This window comes from Suricata suricatta, chromosome 4 (genome assembly GCF_006229205.1).
Source record: "Suricata suricatta isolate VVHF042 chromosome 4, meerkat_22Aug2017_6uvM2_HiC, whole genome shotgun sequence".
Taxonomy (NCBI): Eukaryota; Metazoa; Chordata; class Mammalia; order Carnivora; family Herpestidae; genus Suricata; species Suricata suricatta.
Genome location: NC_043703.1, coordinates 7,015,994 through 7,038,571, shown reverse-complemented (window position 1 = coordinate 7,038,571; position 22,578 = coordinate 7,015,994). Strand labels below are relative to the sequence as shown.

Genomic DNA, 22,578 nt, shown 5'->3' with positions numbered 1-22,578 from the left:
CACTGCCATTGTATTACATATTCTCTGATATTTGACCAAAACGTTGGTATCGTGATTAGAGACTTACGCACCACACCTGATATGAATAGCATCTCCCTAATTTGCAAAATCAAATTCATTCTCTACATGTAAGATTTCTCACGAGTGACACTATTTAAAGCTTTTTAAATACTCCTGAAAACAGTTATGTAGAGAGAAATTTTGAGTTATTTTGGCAAAGAAACATGTGACAAAATAAAATAGCACCTTTCAAAGGTAAAATATGGGAGGGATCATAAGCTTTTGACCTTGTGTTCTCTGATACACTTGCTAAAAAAAAGTCATCACTAAAAATGCCCAGTTTCCATTTGTATCAGTCCACATGGGTTATGCACTTTCTTACACTTTCCAGAATAGAACATTGTACTGAATGACACCCAAGTGACCCAGTAGAGTTAATTTATCTACATTAGTGTCTAACGTAAAGCCAGGAAGTGATTTAGGGCTTGAGAAGAATAAAGACCAATATGTACTCTATATATTAAGTCACTAAAACTCTAAAAAATCCAATTCTCCATTTCCTTACAATTTATATAGCAACTCTTCTTTCTGACTAGATAAGTGATATGAAAATCCCAAAACTGAAGAAAACATATATTTTAATTTTCTATACTAGAACTATATGGATATGATCATGATTGACGTTTTGGTATGTTTATCTTTTAAAATTCTATCATATGAATGTTTCCTAATTCCTATAAAAGTCCCTTCATCCTGATAGATCAGCTCATTTCTCCTGTTTCTATTTGTCTATTTGTTTCTATTTGCCAATCGCATTATCTAGAAATAACAACTTTTTGAATGTTCAATTCCAAGATTTCTTTCTTTTTTTGTTGTTACTGTTTTAGTTTTGTTGTCATAGTGTTGATATGAACTTCTGGGACATACTACAAACCCTAGTAGGCTTTATACTTAAAAAAATTAATTTTAGCTCACACATCATGAACCATTATTTGCAATAGATATATTTTCTTTGTTATGAAAGAAAATCTATTTGTAGGTAAGAGACTTTTCTTCAGAAATAGCACTTATTTTCCAGTAGCTCCTAAAGTAACATAACTACTTAACTCTCTCCTGACCTCCCAGTATAAAAAGATCATATGGATAGCAGTCCTTTACAAACAATGTGTTTATCACTTGGAATAAAGAATACATGATAACAGTTAACAGTAATATGAATACTTATTCTATGTGCTAGAAATTTGTTTAGGATTGCATTCCTATCGATAAGTACAAAAAACCAATAGCTTTCTTGTTCATTTTTCTTCTTATTAATTCATCTTGGTTGAACATTTTTCCTGGATATTATTTCTCTCCAACTGACATCTGTTTGATTCTCTTCTCTCCCTGGCAGAGATTGAATTTAGAGTAAAGATAGACATACAGTTGTCTGAATTTCTTTCTGCCTTTTTTTGGTTTATTTACTTCATAAATGTGTAGAAGTGGAAACCTTAGTAGAAACAGTGATACAAAGGTGAGCATGAAAATATATGGACCCTGATGCATAAGATTAAATAATCACACTGAGAAATATAATTTTTTGTCTGAACAAGAGGACAAGGGAGATTTTTCTCAAAAGACATAACAATAGAGTTAAAATCTGAAAGACAGGGTAGCGTTAATCAAAGCAAGTGAATCTGGGAGGTGGAAGTGTTCCCAAGAGAGAAGGAAATATGTTTTAAAACTCTAAAAGAGAGAACAAGTTAAAAACAGAAACTCAAACAAGACCATTGTGCCTGACATTCACAGAGGGGGCTGAGACACAACGTGTCAACATTTGGATTTAAGGAGCACACTAGGTCGCATTAATGAGTGTCATCTTTAAGAAAGTTTTGTGTTTGTTGTTGTTTTTGTTGTTTGAGAGGCATGGGGAGGAGAAGCAGAGAGAGAGAGAGAGAGAGAGAGAGAGAGAGAATCTTAAGAAGGCTCCACGCTCAGCATGGAGCTCAATTCTGGGCTTAATCTCATGACAGTGAGATCATGACTTGAGTGGAAATCTAGAGTTGGACGCTTAACTGACTAAGCCACCCAGATGCCCCTGAGTGCCATCTCTATGTAAGAGAAATGAGATGCCACTGTGCATGTAAAACAGTGGGTGGCACTATCCAGTTTGCTTTAAGAAGTTCGCTAGGCACAAAATAGTAAAGGACTAGAAAAGTCTTGACTGTAGAGTTGAATGCAAGGTCAATACATGATGCTTCAGTAATTCAGGAGCTAAATCATGTTAATTTGGAATCCAGCCTGAGTGTTGGCATGAGGGACACTGGCATGCATGACTGCAGAAGGGACGTGCCACACAGAAGTGTTGTTGTAAAGATGAGCACTACGATCTGGCTTGAGGAACTGGAAGATGGAGAACAATGCTCGGATGCGTGCAGCCCAGACAGAGGAGGGGCTGTCTGATCAGGAGGGGTGACCATGAGGTGACTTCTGGATGTTGCAATGCAGGCTTCTTATCACTTCCTTGAACCCCTTCTTTTTATGAACACTACCTTGTTTTCTGAGGCTCCGTTACCATATGTGGGTAAACACTTAATTTCCCATACCTCCATGCATTTAGTGGTAGCTGTGTAATGTACTTCTTACCAATGAGATAGAAATTGAAGTTTCTGCTAGAGCTTCGAGAAAATGGTTATCCTTCCCATTAAGAAGTGAACATTATTTCCTCATGCCTTTTGCCTTTCTTCCTTTCCCTTCCTCTTCCTTGAATAAAGATACATTCCTTGAAGGAGAAACAGTACTCTTATAACTATTAGAGACAAGCCACGCATTAAGGGCAGCTCAGCATGACTAGGGAGGAGCCTAGAACCTAGCCCACCTGCAGGAGCACTGGACTGTCTGCCCTTGGACTTTTTACTGCCTGAACAATAACTTTAACCTACACTTTGTTTATTCTTGTTTCATGTGACTGACAACCCTCCTAATTTTTGTTGCCCCATTTGAGGCATCATCCAAGTGAGGATATCTGGAGAGAGGATGGGCATTCATTTCTGGGAGCTCAATGCAAGCTAGACAGAAACTGGGGTGGGGGGATCTGTGAGCAGGGGGTAAGCAAATCCCAGCTGGACATGAGATTACAGATGGAGCAGGTAAGCAGCAAGAACACTAAGAAGGAGGATGTATTGACTTACAAGATTTATTGAAGAGCTAGGGGAGCAAGAACTTTTAAATGCAATGGAGTTACAGTTGAAGCATTAGAAAGAACATCAAGGATTCCCATTTTGCACACTTTTCCCTGACTGGTCTGCCAAATGTCACCTTCACTGTGCAATTCCTCTGCTTAAATGTCTATGATCCCTCTTCATTTTATTCTGTATCATCACTTAATGAAGCTGAATGATTTAAGACCCTTTCTATTCATGCTCTAATGACACCAGATATTTTTTACTCTGCTTTCTCAACTACTTCCTAGTTTTTTTCTTTTTCTTGCTCCATGCATTAAGTGTGCCTTTTCTCACATCCTGTGTAGTTTGTATTGTCCTCTACCTGAAGTGTATTATTCTCCACTCTAAATTTCCAATGTCACAGCCAAGTCTTTGCTCAAATCCCAGCTCCTCCATAAAGCTCTCTTCAGTGGTCTGATCCAGCCTTTTCTCTTCTCCTATGGCCCATAATACTTGAAAGTTTTCATCACAGTGTCTTGAGAGTTAATGATATGTGTTGTTCACTCATGGTTTCATGAATATTTATTGGGTCTCCCAAGTAGATTTTAAGCACTCTGTGTTACATTTCTCTTTCGTATCATTAAAAATATTTAACAAAATTTTACCCAAGGGAGACTTGCTCTGCTAGGTTAGAAAAAATGTTGGTTTAGAAATCCCCCTGGACTCCAATCCATGGGATTTGCTCCTATATGTTATACTTCCCACAGCCATTCTTGGATTCTCTAATGTCAAGTAGTTTATTAAGAATAGTATGGTTCACTTATATGGCTTGTTTCTCAGACAGAGGCGAAGATGTCCCACAGAAATATAGGAGAGACTGCACATTACTCATAATGTGCTTAGGCGTAGGACATGGTGGGAAGGAATGATCCTCTATTGTGATGGTGATGAAAATCATGTTTTTTCCAGTTCATTCAGAACAAATGAAGCACCAAAGTTTGTGTGAAGAGCACATTCAATGCAGGAGCCTCAGTTGGAACAGCACTTGAGTATATAGTAGTTCTTTATCTTACACATGACCCCTTGAATATCATAGGTACAAAATAAGTTGTTGAATGGGCATTCAGCAGGGACCACAGCTCCTGTAGACTTCAAATCTTTGATGTTTCCCTAATCTCTATTTTTCCTGAGATGTAGTATTATTTCTGCTGTGCCATCTTGCCTGGGGACAGAAAGCTTCAGGGATTTCCACATGATTTTCCCACCATATTAAGTTACTCCAGAGGTCTGGAAAACAATGGGGGTGAACTGGTTCCCAATCAGCTGCTAAGAGTATGCACCACAATCATGCTCGCACCGGATGGGAAATTACAACATGGTAAGGTGTGGTCCCATCAGACTCACTTTAATGAACCTTAGGCAGGGCTCAATGATGAGGCTGGCCTCCACCCCAGTGAATTCTATACTGTCAGAGTAAAATGAATAACCACTGATGGGTCCTCTGGTCTCATGTAATAGTTCAAATCTAACATCTTCCTGCTTGACTCTTGAGCCTTTTTTCAATAATATGCAAAACAACGTTTTCAACATCATTACTCCATTTTTCTGTAGGTTAAAGTCATGTCCATACTTCAAGAAAGAATACAAACAGCAGATTAGAAATGACATCAAGTATTCTGGCTGGGATAGCCAAGCTGGAGTCAGTAAATTGAATCCAAATGCCCCATATCAATATATTCACCTCTTTCCAGCTTTATGTTATGCGCCCTGGTCAACAACCCCTAAAGCTACTCTGAAAGATGTAGCATCACATGTCTCCTGGTTCTTATTGACTGTACATCTCCCCCCCACTCACCCAGCCCGAACCAGGACACCATTCCCTTGCACAGATTAATATTTAATCTTCCCCATCTAGCGCAGTGGTTTTTCCAATCAGCTCTGTCAGCAAAACCTGGGAACTTACTGGAAATGCAAACTCTCAGCCCACCCAAGACCAACTCTGGGGTTGGGTCCCAGAAATGATCTCGTTAAGTCCTCTAAGTGACTCTGATGGATTCTAGAGTTTGAAAACAAACAGGTTGAGATCAGCGGTCAGCAAACTGTGACCCAGAGGCCAAATCACATCTGCTGCCTATTTCTGTGTGGCCTGTGGATTTCAGGCTACAGAAATGACCACACAATGATATCAATTTTTGCCTTTTGGGCCACAAAGCCCAAAATTGTTATAATTTTGCTGTTTACAGAAAAAGTTGACGAGCCTTGGTCACGCAGCAATGTGGAAAAATAAGACAGACTTGGAAGAACAAAGGTCATCTTGTAAGACATCTATTAGGACAAGCCTTTACGAGACTGCCATTGAAGGAGAGGAAGTTCTCTTCTACCAAGAGAAAGGAAGCTAGGTGACAATTGGAGGCAATTGGAGATTCTCAGACTTGTCCACTCTCGTAATGTACCTATTGCATGCTAGGGTCCCAGTCTTACCTTATCAGTGCCTTTGATTTAGCTATGGAGACCTTTCAAGTGGTGTGTTTAGCCTAATTATGTCTTTGCAGTGCTTACCATTAACTCTGGGGCCTGACTTTAGCCCTTTCTGTCATGTGGCTGCAGGAGATAAGGGCCCTTTTGAATGATCATGGAGGTTTCTGACTTTCATCATCTGCTTTGCTTTGACAATGCCATTGCCTATTGTCCAGGCTTTAAAGGCATTTAAAAAGTCTGTTCACTGCCCATTCCTACACTTACTATTGGCTGGGAAGTTGAGGACTCCCATCTTGCCTCACCTCAAGCCATCAACAGCAAGAACCCTGTAATTATGGCGTTGTAGCCTGGCGGACCAGACTTCTACCCAACACCACCCACAGTGGGTCCCCATGGCCACTGGACCAGCAAGGGCTCCCCGCCTAAAGCGCTTCTCCCAGGCTTTCTCCACAGCCACTTGCTACACCATCCACCTTATGTGTGAGTCCATCCAGGTGCAAATATGAGGCTGAGGATTGCATGTGAATCTTTTATTTCAATTTTTATTTTATAATTAATTTTTTTAACATTAATTTATTTTTGAGAGAGAGGAGACAGACAGTACTGGAGACGGGATGGGCAGAGACAGAGGGAGACACAGAATCTGAAGCAGGATCCAGGCTCTGAGCTGTCAGCACAGATACTGATGCAGGGCTCAAACCCATGAACCCTGAGATCACAACCTGAGCCAAAGCCAGACACTTAACTGACTGAGCCACTCAGGTGCCTCTGAATCTTTCATTTTAAAAAATAATCTCACACAACAGGAGAGACAGACTGAGAAAAGAAAACTGAGGGAAAAAAACAGCTGATTAGAGTTCTGCTACTGATTTCATTCCTGCTGTGGACACCAGGGTCTCAGACTCTTGGGGGCCTGCCAAGAACGGTGCATTCTAGAAGTTTTTACACACAAATATGGAAGAGTTGGGCATTCATACCCTGGCCCCCATCATCTACTGGTCGAGAGCTATTTCCCCAGCATGTATAACTCTAGAGCTGAACAGTAGTCGACAGGACTGAGAATTTCTTGCATGCGGTGTAACTACAGAGGACACAAGATGTAACTGACATGAGATCTTACCAGGCTACACCGCAGGCCTTTGGTCACAACAGGATAGACCTCTGTGATGGCAGAGATGGAAGCAAAGAGAAAATGAAATAGAGGAGAAAAGATATGTGGCATAGTAGGGAAAATACGTGCGGGCCTCCGTAAGCAAATAGACATCTCAGAACCCTGCTGTCTTGAAATGAACACAGTTGTACGTGGTTCCTACCTGATGCTCTCAGCTGGACTTGGTTCCTATTATAACGAATTACCTCAAACCTGGTGGCTAACGCCAACAGAAGTGCATCCCCTCACAATGTTGGAGAATTCCACAATCAAGGTGACAGGCTCTGAGGAGCTCCTTGTCTCTTCCACATTTGGGTATTTCCTGGCTCATGGCTGAATCTGGGCAATCTTTGAGGCCAACAGTTGCAAAATCCTCTCGATTCCATCTTCATATACCTTCTCTGTATGTGCCAGACCAGCCTGCCCCCTCTTCCTGGGGTAAATGGGATTACATTTAAGATACACCTAGATAATTGAAGACATCCGCCATCCACAATTTAATCATATGTATAAACACATTCTTTCCTTCTAAAGCAGCACTTACAGCTCCAGGGATTTTGCCCTGATGCCTTTGGGAGCCATTTTCCAGCCTACTACATTTTCCATTCTCAAATAATAGCCAGGGCCTAACTTGAGTTCTGAGCAAAATGTGGACAATATCCTACGATGAGTGCCTGTTTCATGGTCTTAAAATTTAACTTTAAACTGAATTTATTTTAACATTTTATTTAAAAAGATTTAAAAACATGTACAGGAAGATGCTAAGACATATTTCCAGAAGTTACGCCTGCCTTTTATAAAACTGACTAACAGGAGATAAATGCTGTTTTTGCCATGAGCTGGTGTCAGGTGATTAAAAGTATCATGTGACAGAAATCTGATGACCCCATTTAATAAGAAATGGCAATTAGGAAAGGAAAAAAAAATGCTAAGCAGCATAAATATTGCGCAGTACAGACAAAAGTAGAAAAGAAAGAGAAAACCCTAAAGAACCACAGTTAAAAAAAAGGAAAAATGTCTCTACTTACTAGCCAACAGTAGACTTTTTTCCTAGCAAAACCTGCCTTCAGCCTCATTGAGAATAGTAACATATTCACACAGTAAAACTACTGTCAAGCCCTCATGCAAAATTACACTGAGAAACTTATATTATGAAGGGATATTTCTTAGTAATTAGTGAAAGATATTTTAAATTATCTAGGACCAATAAATATAGTTATTTATTAGTTCTTTTCTGAGCCATTTTAAGGAAGAGACCATGTTTGCTTAAAACAGTTTTAATGTCTGAAAATATTATTTTTGAATACTTTTACTGTTACATTTAAAATAACCTTTACATAATATGTTTGGCCAATGCTCTGCTTTATAAAGGACTTTCTTTTTTTTAATTTCCCACCGGTGTTCTAATGTATCATGGCGATTGTCATGGCAAGGTTACCTTGTATTCTTTATCAAGAACATACGTGTGCAAAAGCCCACATACATTGTTAGCACGTAAGTCACAATCGCCTTAGCTCGCTAGCCAACCTGTTTCTTTCAGATCTCCCTCAGCATTGTTATATATTCCCTACATGTAACTATGAACTCATTCATCCAAAAGACAATAAAATTCAAGCTATTGCCTTTTAAATCATAGAGATAATTATAAATTAAATGTATATTATAAATTAATAAGTCATTATAAGTGCCACGTTAAATTTGAAAGATACAGATCTTTAATTTATTTTTCAATATTTATGTAAAAGTCCTGAAGAAAAAATAAACAATGCAAATACACCCCACATTTGGTTCAGTGATCACTATAACTACGGAGCATAATTTTGTGTTTATTGGGTTAATAGATGGTGTATAGTGGTAATTAAAGAGTACTTATGAAGCCTGAATAATTGAACATCCAGCTGTTGTGTTAGATTTTGATATGGGGACAGGGAAAGGGGAGACGGTGCTGCTGCAATATTATCAAGGACCATTTCCAGATGGTGGGAACCCATCCTTTGCCCTTTGGGCGCTTCCAGGACATCTGGTAAGTCATATGAAGCTCGACAAGATTAAGGGGAAGTTGTGAGATGCTTGAATACCAACGCCCTCGGATGGCATCAAGGCCTCCTTATGAAGCTCAACTACTGGGTAGCATTTAGAAAAACCTGCCTTCTTCTGCTGAGCAGGGGAATATTATCTATTATGAACTAGGGGCTCTTTGAGGGTAAGGACCGGTCTTATTTCATATTTTGCCATGAGCACCTAGAGCAACACTTCTAGTGGTATATTGTTGCTGTTTGTCCCGTTTCATTCAGATTATTTAGGATGACCAGCATGGTGCAGGACAAGGAAAAACAGTCTAATAACTTCACTTAAATGATTAAATCTTTAAGAAACCATCTTATACCTGAAGTTGATTCCAAAACATGATTTATGATCTCATGTAAATTTTGATGCTAAAAAGAGTCCCCTAGAACCATCTACTTGTTGACTCAAGAGACAATAACTGAGAATTCTCTGAGTACCTTGAAAGGAAGATATCTTTCTATAGAACAAAGAAGAAAACCTGAGGTAAAAACAACAGTGATGGAAATAACGAAAAGAGATTTTGCTTACTTCATTCTCTACCTTTGAGGCAAATCATTACCTCAGGGAGTGATTGTATCCCAAAATAACTCCAAATCTCAAGAAGCCAAGCAGCCTCCTGTTCTTTGAAAACTTCTTTATTATCTGAGGACAAGAGCAGTTATGTAATTCCTGGGGAAGTGAGCAGACAGGGGAGAAAGTGCAGCATCGGTAGTGAGAACGCACTTGAAGCCAATGTTTGCACATTATCAGCTGAAAGACTAACGGCATGTTGCTTTCCCCAAGACTGTCACCCTGTGGGTACTTTAACTCCCAGCCTGTTTTGTTTTTAGTTTGCACTTGCTTTTTTAACTGTAATTTTGATGATACTTCTTATAGCAATACTTTGAGAATTACATTCTATTTTAAAGCACTTTTGAAATAGAAAATGTAAAACAGAATTTAGTTATGATTAGTAATGGCAACTACAAAGTGAACCTGGAGTTTGGAAGAGAAGCTTGTTAAGTGTGTTTTCTGCTATTTGACATTCACGGATGCTCCCAGAGAACCAGAGTGTAATATTTGTGTATTCATAGAAATCCACTCCTAAAAATACCCCTCAACCCATCCATGAGCAAAGATCCTTCTTATGGTGGGATGAAAGGAGAGAATCTTCTAGAAAAACAGATGAGAAGAGAGGAGGGGGGGAGAGGGGAGGGATGGGAAGACAAGGGAAAGGAAGGGGAGAGAGAAGAGAAGAAAATCCAAGAGCACTGATGGCCAGATTAATGAGTGATACAGTGCTTCATCATAGGTACTTACTATCTGCCACTCTCTGCAATTACTATCTTCTGTGTATTATTTGAATCAATACTGACAAACCCTGTGAATTCATTATCTTTGCTTCCACTTCCTCCAGATGAGGAAACCGTGATTGACACAAGTGAAAATCTATCCATTTAGTCAGTAAATATGCCGATACCAGTAAAAACAGCTTCCTTCATTCAGCTGCTCCAGCCAAGAGACATAGCGTCAACCTTGACTCCTTCATCCATTGTTTTTAAGTAAATAAAGCTTAGTAACAATACATAAGCTCTGTCTTCAAAATACATCTTCAACCAACACCAGTCAATCTCAGGACGGCCGTGTGTCCTAACCAATGGCATCTCTTGCAAGGTCAGAAAAGCCTCCTCTCAATGAATCCTACTGTTTACTTAAACCCTTGTTCCTATAAAGCAGCCATGGGATTTTTCAAAATAGATCAGACCATGTTATTACCCTACTTGACCGCTCCCATGACTGCCTATTACACTAAGAATAAAATGCCAATCCTTACTCTGGCCTCTGAGGTTTGAAGGCCCGCCTCCCCACTCACTCTCTTCCTCCCATCCTTCCCCTTCCCCCAGCCCCTCAGAGCACTGATTTTCTTCTCTATCAACACCACAAGCACACTCACACCTGTGCAGCCTCCCCTGTCTAGAACACTGTTGTCTCTGGTGAATCCTTCATTTCATCCAAGACTTTGTTTTGTTTGTATTTTAAAGGTCATTCAATCAGACCTGAGCATCCTATAGAAAAGAGAAGGTATTCCACCATTTTCTCTCTCTTTACTCTTTCTCTTAATAATACTTATTTACCAACTGGAAATATATTAAAAATTAATGTATTACATTCTTTATTCATTCGTTTCAACACAAATACTGTGAGAACACAAAATTCATTTGTTTCCTGGATGGCTATTTTGTACATGAAGAGTGTGAGGCTCATAGGCACTTGGTAAACGTTTATCAAATGAAAAAAAATAGAAAAGCTGAGTATTTAAACTCGGGTCAATTTTCACCCCAAGTCTCTTGTTCAAAATCACTTTTGCATACTGCTTCTAATAGATATTTAAATCTAGATAAACTCAATACGGGTACTTTCACAACTAAGGGAGCATATACCGTCTGCTGGGATATGGCTGCTTCTATGCTACAATTTCCATTTATATATTCGTACAATTAATTACATGACAACTTGCATAAATGAAGACAGCCAGCTGTCTCATAACTTTGCAGACTTTCCTGGCATTGATATTGAAAACTAAGTTACACAGACTTTACCTCTATCCATGTATACTTCCTAAAATGTAATTTGCTTGTAATTTTTCAGTTACAGAGTTTCTTTCTGCCATTGAATAACCTGAGTAAGGGATATTTTATATTATTAATATAAAATAACAAAAATTAAGAGCTTTTGTATTTCAGGAAGACATACACAGTCGCTTTTCCATTTGAATTTTTTCCATTTGATTTTTCAAAAGTACAATTATTAATGTGTTTGAGAAAACACTAACATATCACATGCAAAATTATGCAGAATTTTGTTGAATGTCACCAGGATACCCTAGCACACTCTCCCCTAAAATGCATTTTTGTATATTATTTCTCCAGACAGCACCATACTCATTAGTTAATACATGCTCAGTCAGCTTAATGAAAAGGACACCCAGAAGCGGGTGGAGGTGAAGGAAGACGGCATTGTGTATTTATCAGTAAAACTGTACACATAGGGAGATATTTATTTAAATAGCCACTATGGGATGTACTTCCCAAATCAATATAGGCCATGAGATCTTACTGTTAGCAGTTGCTAGTTCTAATTCACAACCACCATTTCCTTTGTCATTATGGATCTTGAGACCCATTATTTTGGTTCAGGATCAGTGGCTACATTTGAAAAAGCATCTGTGGCATAATGTCTTCTCACTCTGATGGTGTAATTCGTCCATGGGAAAATGCTTTCCACCTCCCAAAGATAATCACAATGGAAATGTATCTCGTAAGTATATGAAACATTGTTCAATATACAGGCAATTCTTCCATTTAGAAACAAGTTAGGTCCCAAACAAGGTAGGTCAAAATGCTTTATTTTACCGGCTCCTCAATCACATAAAACTAAAAGGGCTGTAGGCATGAGACCTCATATGCCAGTCTTCAAAATAGTCATGACTGTCAGTCCCTTCAAAGTATTGAAACCAAAAATTCTTTTCAATTTTGTTAGGCCCTTTTATTCAATATAGAATTTTGGCCAGTTTGAGTTACATAGAAAACGTCACTTTTTCCCATAATATTTGCATGCTGGTAGAGATGTTAGCATCAGTGTTGTCCTTTCAGAAGCTGAATGACCCATGTATAAAGTAAAATTATCTACTGTTCTTGAGAGAAAACAAAAAAGGAAGAAAACAAGTGAACACAACGTGTTTTTACCATAGTTGACTTTTCAGCCAACTGCTGTTAGCCTTTTCCTAAATTAATATGAAGTAGACAGGGGCCCAGTGTCTGTGCTATTTTCCTACCACTGATGACAAGAAAGTTTTCTACCTTATCAACTGCATTTCCTTTTCTTTGGCTGGTTATTAATAATTAGAATACTATTATAATGCATATTTTTTCACAATTCCCCTTTAGAATTTCTCGCACTAAAGATTAATTTACACTATGAACCTGACAGCTTCATTAATTTGTTTATTGTTTTTCATTTTATTTATGTTCATTCCCAACACAACCACATATTTATGGAATCATATCTATGGAACTCAGGCTACATATTTAGGTGTAACACAACTGTAGCACTATTTTAATTTTTTAAATGTTTATTATTTTAAGAGAGAGAGAGTGTGTGTGCAAACAAGAGACAGCACAGAGAGAGAGAGACACAGAATTCAAAGAAGGCTCCAGGCTGATTTTGATTTCTCAAGACAATATTAAAAAAATTTTTAGTTGCAGAAGAATTAGATATGTACAATATTCAATATTGAATACAGATTTGATTACCTCCTTGTATACTTAACATAACTAGTTAAGTTCAAACAAAGAAAAAAGAGGTTTATCTGTTATTTGGCTTCTCAAACAAAGGGCTTAGCCAGCTCTCACTGCTTTGACCGATGACCAGTTTTCAAGCATTATCACTTGTATCTTATGGTTTAAGTCCCACAATATGTGGAAAAAAATAAAAAGTTTGAAAAAGTTATGTTTTCATTCTTTTTGTTGGTATCATAACTAACAGATGAAGAGATGAAAAATATTGTAGAGGGGGAGAAACTCCTAAAATAAACAGAAAGGATATTTTATCCATAGATTTTTCTATATTAAGTCTTATTTCCATATTGCTAGACTTATTAAAAAACACATTTTACTGATGTTGTTGAAATTATGGTAAAGCTGCTAATTGAATAATGTACATTTCCCATTTGAGTAATAATACTGTATAGAAATTTTGATGCATTTCTCACACGAGTCTCATTTTATTCAGTGCTAGACATTTAAGCCTATACCATTTAGTGCTATAAATCACCTCCTACTAGCATAAAATTATCCTGAATACATTTGCTGATACATCATTTAAAATGGCATTTTAATGGTAAGAATGGATTCTTAATGAAATATGCATTATATTTCATGTTGAGGAAACAGCCTCAAATAAGTTTCATCATATTATGAATATAGTGTGTGTGTGGCTTCCTCACTAAGAGACTCTAAGAAATCATAAAGCAAACATGCTGTCTATTTCATAGAGAAAAGGTCACAGCGGAACGTTGATCAAATTACTCCCTAGAGATGTACTAATGATAACTCTGTCTCTAATGCTTTCATATGGAAAATGAAAGAGGCTTGTCTATCTGTCCCCTCTGTCTTTGCGACATATGCTTTGCACTGGGCAGCATTATTCTTAATAGTATCCGTTTTCACTCTAGAAGCTGTCCATCATCCTTGTCAGAAGGGTGTGTGGCCAAGAGCCCACCATCCAAGTCCTCTTGCCATGGAGCCCTTTTCCTTTGGGATATTTTCCTTCCGTGACACAATTAGTTCAATTGCACTCACAGAACAACATCGTTTTAAAATGGTTTTGTGTTTAACATTGGTGATATCTAATAAAATGTCACAAACAGCACCCTCTGAAGACAGAGGCCCCAGGCTGGCCCAGCTGTGCCCAGAAATCATCATGGGTAGGGTACATGATGACATTAGCTGGCCATATTCAACAGTGATGCATTTGCACACGTCTCTTAGTTTGTGGACTTCCTGGTGGCTGTCCCCTCTTCGAGGCCTCTCCTTCTGTATTTTGATAGATCTACATCTGACCTGACCATCAAGCAGCCTGGAATTACCTGTATTTCTCAGCTTCCTTATAATTGCACTGGCTGTGAGAATGTTCTGGATGATGGTATGTGAGAGGAAGCCATGTACACTATTTTTAGGCTGTGTCCAAAAGAGTGAGAAGGGGGCAGATGGCATGGTGTCATGTCCTCCTTTATTTCTTCTGAAATTTGATTTTTATTACTATTCTGAATTCATTTTGTGGACCATTCCTAACCAAGTCTTAAAAACTATGAGGCTCTATTATACACAGCCAGATTTTCTCAATTCATGCAAAATATCAGACTGTTTACTGTTTATGAGACCATATATTCTTTATTTATTATGTATGTATATATGTGTTTACTTATTTATTTACTATTGATTTATCCCAGTCAGCAGAGATACTGTTTGCCTTATTAGCCAAGAAATCCATGATGTTTTCCTTAAGTGTTCTCTCTCTGTCATATAAATGTCTAAGAATCCTGGGTGTTATGGAATCTGAAAGAAGAATGTGCAGGAATAGAGACATGGACTTTCACAGTCAGATGTACATGTATCTGGATTGGAGTCAGTCTACCCACCATTCTGGCGCTCTTATCTCTGCCCATTGCGCTGTGATTACTAGATGGGTCAAATCCTGTTTCCTCAAGGTTAAGCTTCTTTTAGGACAGCCTCTTCTGGTGATTTGAAAATTGAAACTCTTGGTCCATTGGTCACCTGGCCCAAAGATTTCCCCCCATCTTTAAGGGGACCAAGCCAGTGATGTTGGTGAGTCTCCACCAGTTCCAGGGATCATTTCTTAGAGACCTAGAAGAGAAAAATCCCCTTCACTCTTCAGTGAGTCACACCAGATGTTTAGGACATTTTACTTTAGAATTCTCAAGACCCTAAGGGCCTATTACCTCTTTCACTAGAAATATCTCTAGCATGCTCACGACCCCAGGGGAGTCAGCCCCTTTAAACTATATGAAGCCTACATTTTGGAGGGGTAATTCAACAGTGACATACCTGTTGAGGGTTATTTAATAGGTGCTTTCAAGGTGCCCAGATGTATGGATGGTGGTAGGGGTGGAGTTACTGAGCTGGCCTGTGCATTTCCATGGTGATTATCTGGCATGTTGACTTTTAAAGAAAAAATAATGAAGAAGATTAAATCTCTGGGAGGAACATCACCCTATGCAAATCAATCCACTCTTACCAATGTCTCAAAATATTAATCAATAATTTCTCATCCTTAGTTTTGATTTTTTGATATATATTTCTAATGTGGTAAATTATAATTTTGATGGATTTATGTTTCTGGGATGGTATGTTTTTTCCACAATAGGTTTGCTAAGCCTTAACTTATGAAAAAAAAAAAATCCCTCCAAAGATTATATCCTTCTGGAGGCAAAATTAGCTACTTTAATATCCAAAGTCTATTTAGAGCTCGGAGTGGGTGTATCTGCGATGGCTCTAAAACGGGAACAACTGAGATCTGCTCAGAGACCCGATGAAGATTTCCAAGGAAAGAACCACACGCTGAAACCCTTACTCTATTCCATAGGAATGCTAATATTTTCAGAGATATGTGTACATATTTTAGGATATGTTTTCATATAATTATCTAAAATATTAGAATTGCTGTTATGGGTTGAATCGTGTCCCCTCAAAAGATGTTGAAATCCTAACCTCCAATACTTCATTTGCAAATAGGGCTCTGCTGATGATTAATTAAGATGAGGTCGTTGGGTCCTCACCCCATTTGTCCACTATCTTTATAAAAAGGGGAAGTTTGGACCCAAAGACGGATGGGTGCACAGAGAGAATACAATTGTGAAGATGAAAGCAGAGATCTGGCGAAGGTTTCTACAAGACAAGGAATGCCAATGATTGCCAGCAAACCACCAGAAGCTAAAAGAAAGAGCTGGAACAGATTATTCCTCAGAGCCTCAGAAGGAATCAATCCTGTCGACACTTTGACTTTGGACGTGTGGCTTCCAGAATCGTGAGATCATAAATGTATGCTGTGTCAGCCACCCAGTCTACAGCACTTGGTTACAGCAGCCCACCAAAAACCAATACAGTTGTACTGAATGTATTCTCTAAATTTGAATAATGAGTGTTACTTCATTCTGTGGCTGACTCTTAGTAACCGAATCTTTGATCACATGTGGGCACCTCCCGATGTAGTTCTGTTCTGTACAAGATAGCCACATTCCTTTCCTTTCTTGACCGATGGGTGTTCCACATCTGGACCTCACATTTTTCCAAGAGCTCTGGCTTTCAAGAGGATGTGGCCTCAAGATAAATCAGTGGGATGTGAAGAAAATAACAAGCAAGACATGTCTACTCTTAAAATCTGTTAAGATGCTAGAGTTTCAAAATGAGTGTTGTTTCCATATTCAGGGTGTTAGACTTTATGAGGATAATAAAGAAAAAATATTTTGTTTCCATAGTCCCTCAGTTATTTTGGAAATAATGTATTTTGTGTAATTATGTTTTACAAGTTTATTGTAGATACAATATTTTAAAGCAATTAAAAATACAAGATGCAAACGTATTCTCCTGATAACCATGAATTGTGATTTCATTATAACCCTGCATTTCTATGTATTGTTATTAAATATTAAATAATCAATTAAATGAATATGCTAAATACAAATCAAGGAACAGCCAAGAAAAATATGCTGAAGAATTAATTTATCAATTAATACTGCACTTCTGTGTTTCAGAATGCATAGGAATTAGCTAATTAGCTTTTCCCTAAATGCTTGCATTAACATGAGTCTGACATTTAACAAAGCACTCTGCTTCAGTGGTTTTGATCTGTACTGTTTTAGTCTTCCCAATATATATAGTAAGTCTAAAGGGAATCTAGGTCCTAAAGTACCACCAGAAAGAAAAGGGTTTAAATAGCGTACCAAGTCATATTTTAAAAATCTTTGATCAGACTGGCTCAATACCACTATGTACCTCTATTTCAAAACTGCTTATATCTGTCAAGAAGGAAAAGATTACATATCAGATATTGTCATACTTCTGCCCTGCCCTGTGATGAGATCTTATCAAGGTGAAGCTCTTCAATTTCTTTCTCTCTCTCTCTTTTTTATTGTAAGTGGGAGATGCATTACAAGGTCTTCAGGCCATAAGCAATGTTTTATGAAAAAAATAAAAAAAATAGCGGCAAAAGAGTTGCTAGGTAATTTTTTCCAAGCTCATCAAAATCCATGTCTTTTTCTTTAAAACCAAACCAAAGCCACCTGACCAAAGCATGTATGAAGGAATCAAGAAGATAAGAATCATTTGGTGTTTCAGGGTTGCTTAAAACGCAACGTCTCAGCATAAGCATATTACGTCTGACCGTGGACTGAGTGGAAACATGTCCTTATCCTCCTATTTCATGGCTTTATATCATGAAAGTGAATTTGGTGATTTGTTGGAGATGATTTATTCATCCTTGCTCATTTAGAAGGATGAGGGGGCTTGAACGATTGGAATTACACAGAAGTGCTCGCTGTAAATAACGTGCTGGGACTTCTTGGACAGAGTGCTTTTTAATTTTTTTAGTTGCCAGGTAGGTTTTCGTTTTGCCTATAGATCTCCATTCGCAGAGAAAGTCAGAGAAGCGGACATCAAGGCTTCACGACTATGCTTTCAACCCCACCTTTTCTTTATATAAAAATCAACGTTTTGGTTTCATTGGAGGGGTTCCCATGATTCTGAAAGAACATCAAAAGGAGCTTTTATGTCAGGTTAAAAAGCTTGCATTTAATTATGTGATTAATGAAAAGCCATTAGAAGGATGTAAGCAGAGGAACGGCTCTTCACATGTGGGTGTCAGGTCCCTCTGGTAGTAGAGGAAGGTTGATTTAATTTCCATGAGAGTACAGCAGGGTACCCTGAATCAAATAATTGAAAAGAAATTTTCAAAACTATTCCTGCATTTTATAGTAACAGTATTAGCATATCGACCTGGATTTGGGTTTTTTCAAATTCCACATACATGTGGTTTTTTTTTTTAACTTTCTTTACTCCTACTCTCCAAATGTATCCTTCCTCCTCTGTTCCTAATTATGTCATACTTTCCATGGGGCCATACAACTAAAAATATCCTTTGTGCCTTGGATTCCATCCTTTCCTCCGTTTCTTATTTCTAATAAAATTCATAGTTTATAACCATTCCATCTCTGCAATATATATACATTTCTAGTTACTCTGCCTCAATCCTCTTCTTTCTTGGTCTTTTTAATAGACACCAAATGTGTAAACCTCTTCCAAGTGCTTCCAACTCAACATCACCTCTAACATTGTTGCCAAGACTCATCTTTTATTGTTTTTGCTCTTTACCTCATTTTGTATTAACCATTCCGTTACCTGAGAAACTTCTTTCAAGTTCTAAAGGGCCATTGTCTACCTGCCAACAATATTCTTTTTAATGGATCCAGATATTAGGCACTCCGGTCTAATTGTATCAGATCTCAACCTTTCCTGAGGATGCCACGTACTCCTCATGTGCCCATGGCTTCTTCATACCATTTCTTCTATTTCAACTACCCTTTCTTCTCCTCTTCTGATTTATAAAATTATCCTACACAGGAAAACTCAAAAGACCTCTTTCATAGGAAGCCTTCTGGTCCTTCCCAGTAAGCAGTGGGCAAAGTAATGGCTCTAAGAAGTGGAATATGTCATTTTACATGGCAAAGGAGAATTAAGCTTGTAGGTAAAATTAAGTTTGCTAACTAGTTAACCTTGAGATAGGGAAATTGTCCCGGATTATATGGGTGGAGCCAATGTACTCACAAGCGTCCTTGTAGGTCAAAAATGGAGACAGGAGAAGGAAAGTTAAAGAGAAGAAAGCATGAGAAATTCTTGGTCCAACGTTGCTGACTTTTAAGATGGCAGAATGGAATTATGAGGAAAGAACTTCGGAAACTCTGAATGATGGGAAAGGTAAGACATAGATTCTCCTCCCAGAGCATCCAGGAAGAATTCAGATTTTTAATTTTAGCCCAGTGAAGCCAATTTCACGATTCTGACGTCTAAAACTAGAATATAATGCGTATGTATTCTCTAGGTCTCTAAGTTTGTGGTGACTTCCTAAAGCACACTATGACACAGTAGAATATGTCTCTGTTTGAGGTGAGAAAAAATGTGCACATAGAAAGCATGCAATGTGTCTGTTGTTTTTTAGGTGCTTTCACACATCCTCATTTCACCTTTGTGACCCTGTGGAGTAGATGCTATTATTCTTACTTTAAAGATAAGTATTGCTCAGATGATGAGTTATGTTGAGTATCTTTTCATGTGTCTGTTGGCTATCTGGATGTCTTCTTTGGAAAAGTGTCTGTTCATGTTTTCTGCCCATTTATTCACTGGATTATTTGTTTTGTGGGTATCGAGTTTGGTAAGTTCTTTAAAGATTTTGGATACTAACTCTTTTTCTGATATGTCATTTGCAAATATCTTCTCTCATTCCATTGGTTGCATTTTAGTTTTGGTGATTGTCTCTTTCACTGTGAAGCTTTTTATCTTCATGAGGTCCCAGTAGTTGTTGTTTGCTTTTATTTCCCTTGTCTCCAGAGACATGACAAGTATGTTGCTGCAGCCAAGGACAAAGGTTGCTGCCTGTTTTCTCTTGTAAAACTTTGATATTTTCCGTCTCACATTTAGATCTTTCATTCATTTTGAATTGATCTTTGTGAATGGAGTAAGACAGTAGTCCAGGTTAATTCTTATTCATGTTGCTGTCCAGTTCTCCCTGCTAAAGAGAGTGTCTTTTATCCATTGGGTACTATTCCCTGCTTTGTCAAAGCTTAGTTGGCAATATATTTGTGGGTAAATTTCATCTTTCTCTATTCTATTCCATTGACCTATGTGTCTGTTTTTGTGCCCATACCATACTGTCTTGATATTACAGCTTTGTAATACAGGTTAAAGTTTGGGATGGTGATGCCTGCAGCTTTGGTTTTCCTTTTCAACATTACTTTGGCTATTGGGGTCTTTTCTGGTTCCATAAAAATTTTAGCATTGTGTGGGAAGCTGCAAAGATTCAGCTGCTCGGCTGCTTACTAGCCTGAAATGTCACTCCCTGAGGGGAGTTACCTGAATTACAAAAATAGGCAGGGAAGTGCCACTTCCTGTCAGGAGAAGCCAGAAAACAAAGATCAATCGCCTACAGGCAGGGTGGTATGGACCCTTCAGGTGCTGTGCTAAAAACTTTAGTTTGGTTCCTTCTTTACCCTAGCTTTAATCACTTGACCCTGTTTCCTAGCAATCAAACCTTTCAGCTTCCCGCCCTAAACCCTATATAGGTGTGGGTATTTTCTCAATAAAGGGGCTTGATCAGAAACCCTTGTCTTGCTTCCACTCTCTGTGCTCCTTGCCCCTCAATTCTCTCTCCCTCTCTCAGGAACCCGCAAGGATCCACCGTATATATATACATATACATATTTATATGTATTTTTTCCATTTACAATCTCTTGTTTAGTGATCAAAACCACTGAGCGATCTTCTCCAGATCACACAGCTGGCTGTTCTGACTTTGCACACTGTGGTCCTCCCACTGTGCTGTCACCAACATCTAAATCACCGGCTCAATAGCCACTGCACAACTGTGTCACTTTGGCAGAAGTACGTAGGCAAATGCAAAGCCCAGATCTGTTTTGCATCATCATTGATGGAAAGTGGTTGAAAGAAACACCATTGGCATTAATTCTCATTTCTCCATCATAAAGCAATAGTTGGACTTTGAAGATTTTTAAAAGCAGGCAAACCAATGTAATGGCTGCCAGAGTTTATTCTACTGGTTGTGAAGCGTTTTCGCACAGCTGCTAAAACATTTTGGCAATATGCAACTGTGTGTCCTTCCTTGAGGTGTAATGTATCACAAATGCCCCAGGTCTTCTCTGTTTCCTCTGGTAACCATGTCTCCCTCCTCACTCCCAGACACTTTCTGAAGGCAGGGAGAGACTTATCACACATTGGTAATATTTGTAGTAAAATAAAGCACAGAAAGGTGGGATAATTATCCTATCCCTGCCTTCTTATGCATAACTTTCTTTCATGCATCTTTATCAATGTTCTTCAATTCTGTGAATTATTCATCAGAATTACATTTATTGGAAAATTCTATCTGTTGAGTTTTAAATATTATTTTATTAGTCACAGCTAGTAAAGAGAGGCAATAGATATTATTCATATGAATAGAAAAGGAAGAAGATAGCGGAGTTTTGAAAACTATGTTGCTTTTAGAGATACAGGACTTAGAGAAATACTTGTATTTTCGAGAATGAAAGAGAAGTATGTGGAGAGGAAATTCCGTAATCCTGAACAAGTCGAAAGAGCCAAAAAAAAAAAAAAATGCCCTGGTTGAAGAATAGAAACTTGGGTCTCTAAATTCCAACAGGTATATGCTCTCCTGAGCTCAATCTCAGTATGCCATTACATGATCCAGGGTCTTTAGCCATGCTTACTCTTTAGAGTTTTACTGAAAATGTTTCTGCAGGTTATATATAAATATCAGGACTGATGGGAAGTGACTCCATGAGACAGCCATGCGCATAAAGAATAAATAACCATTAGCCATTTTGCTTGTTGGCTGGAAACAGAGTTTTATGATGACTTCTCAAGATGAGAGACAATGAAATGATACCGAACTGGAGCTGAATGGCACTTTAATCTAAATCTAACTCAGACTGATTTTGAGTCCTAATAAAGAGACAATGAACCCCGACGTTGGAAGACACTGTATACTGATTTTCTGTGCAGCTCTGGGGCTAACAATGCTATATAAAGTATCAAGTTTATGTGTGTCTTAAATTGAGGTAATAAAAAATGTTATTTCATCCTCATCTTCCTCATCTTTTTTTTAAAATTCAAATGGCATTGGGATCTACAAAATTTAGGAAAAAAATTATTCGTCCCTTAGCCACACAAAACATACCATCATTAGGCCCCTCGGAGATTGAAAAGCATTTTGTGGGAAACAAAGCCCCTTGTGTTGACCTTGTTGGGTCTCATGAGCTCCATGAAACCAGAAAACACGGAAATGAAAAGAACAGGCGTGTGAAGGCAGTGGTTGTGGCTGACTGGTACTTGTGGGACAGCACATGACAAAGTTCTTGTTACTAGCTGGAGGGTAAAATCCAAATGGATGGTAAAA

At 38.2% G+C, this 22,578-nt stretch overlaps 1 long non-coding RNA gene across 1 annotated transcript; it reads left to right on the top strand.

Annotated features, from left to right (window-relative positions):
- The first annotated feature begins 19,044 nt into the window (after positions 1-19,044).
- On the top strand, positions 19,045-22,233 carry LOC115289277. Its single transcript, XR_003907529.1, has 3 exons — positions 19,045-19,133; positions 19,232-19,367; positions 21,922-22,233. It is a non-coding gene; the product is annotated as an uncharacterized LOC115289277 (long non-coding RNA).
- Positions 22,234-22,578: the final 345 nt, after the last annotated feature.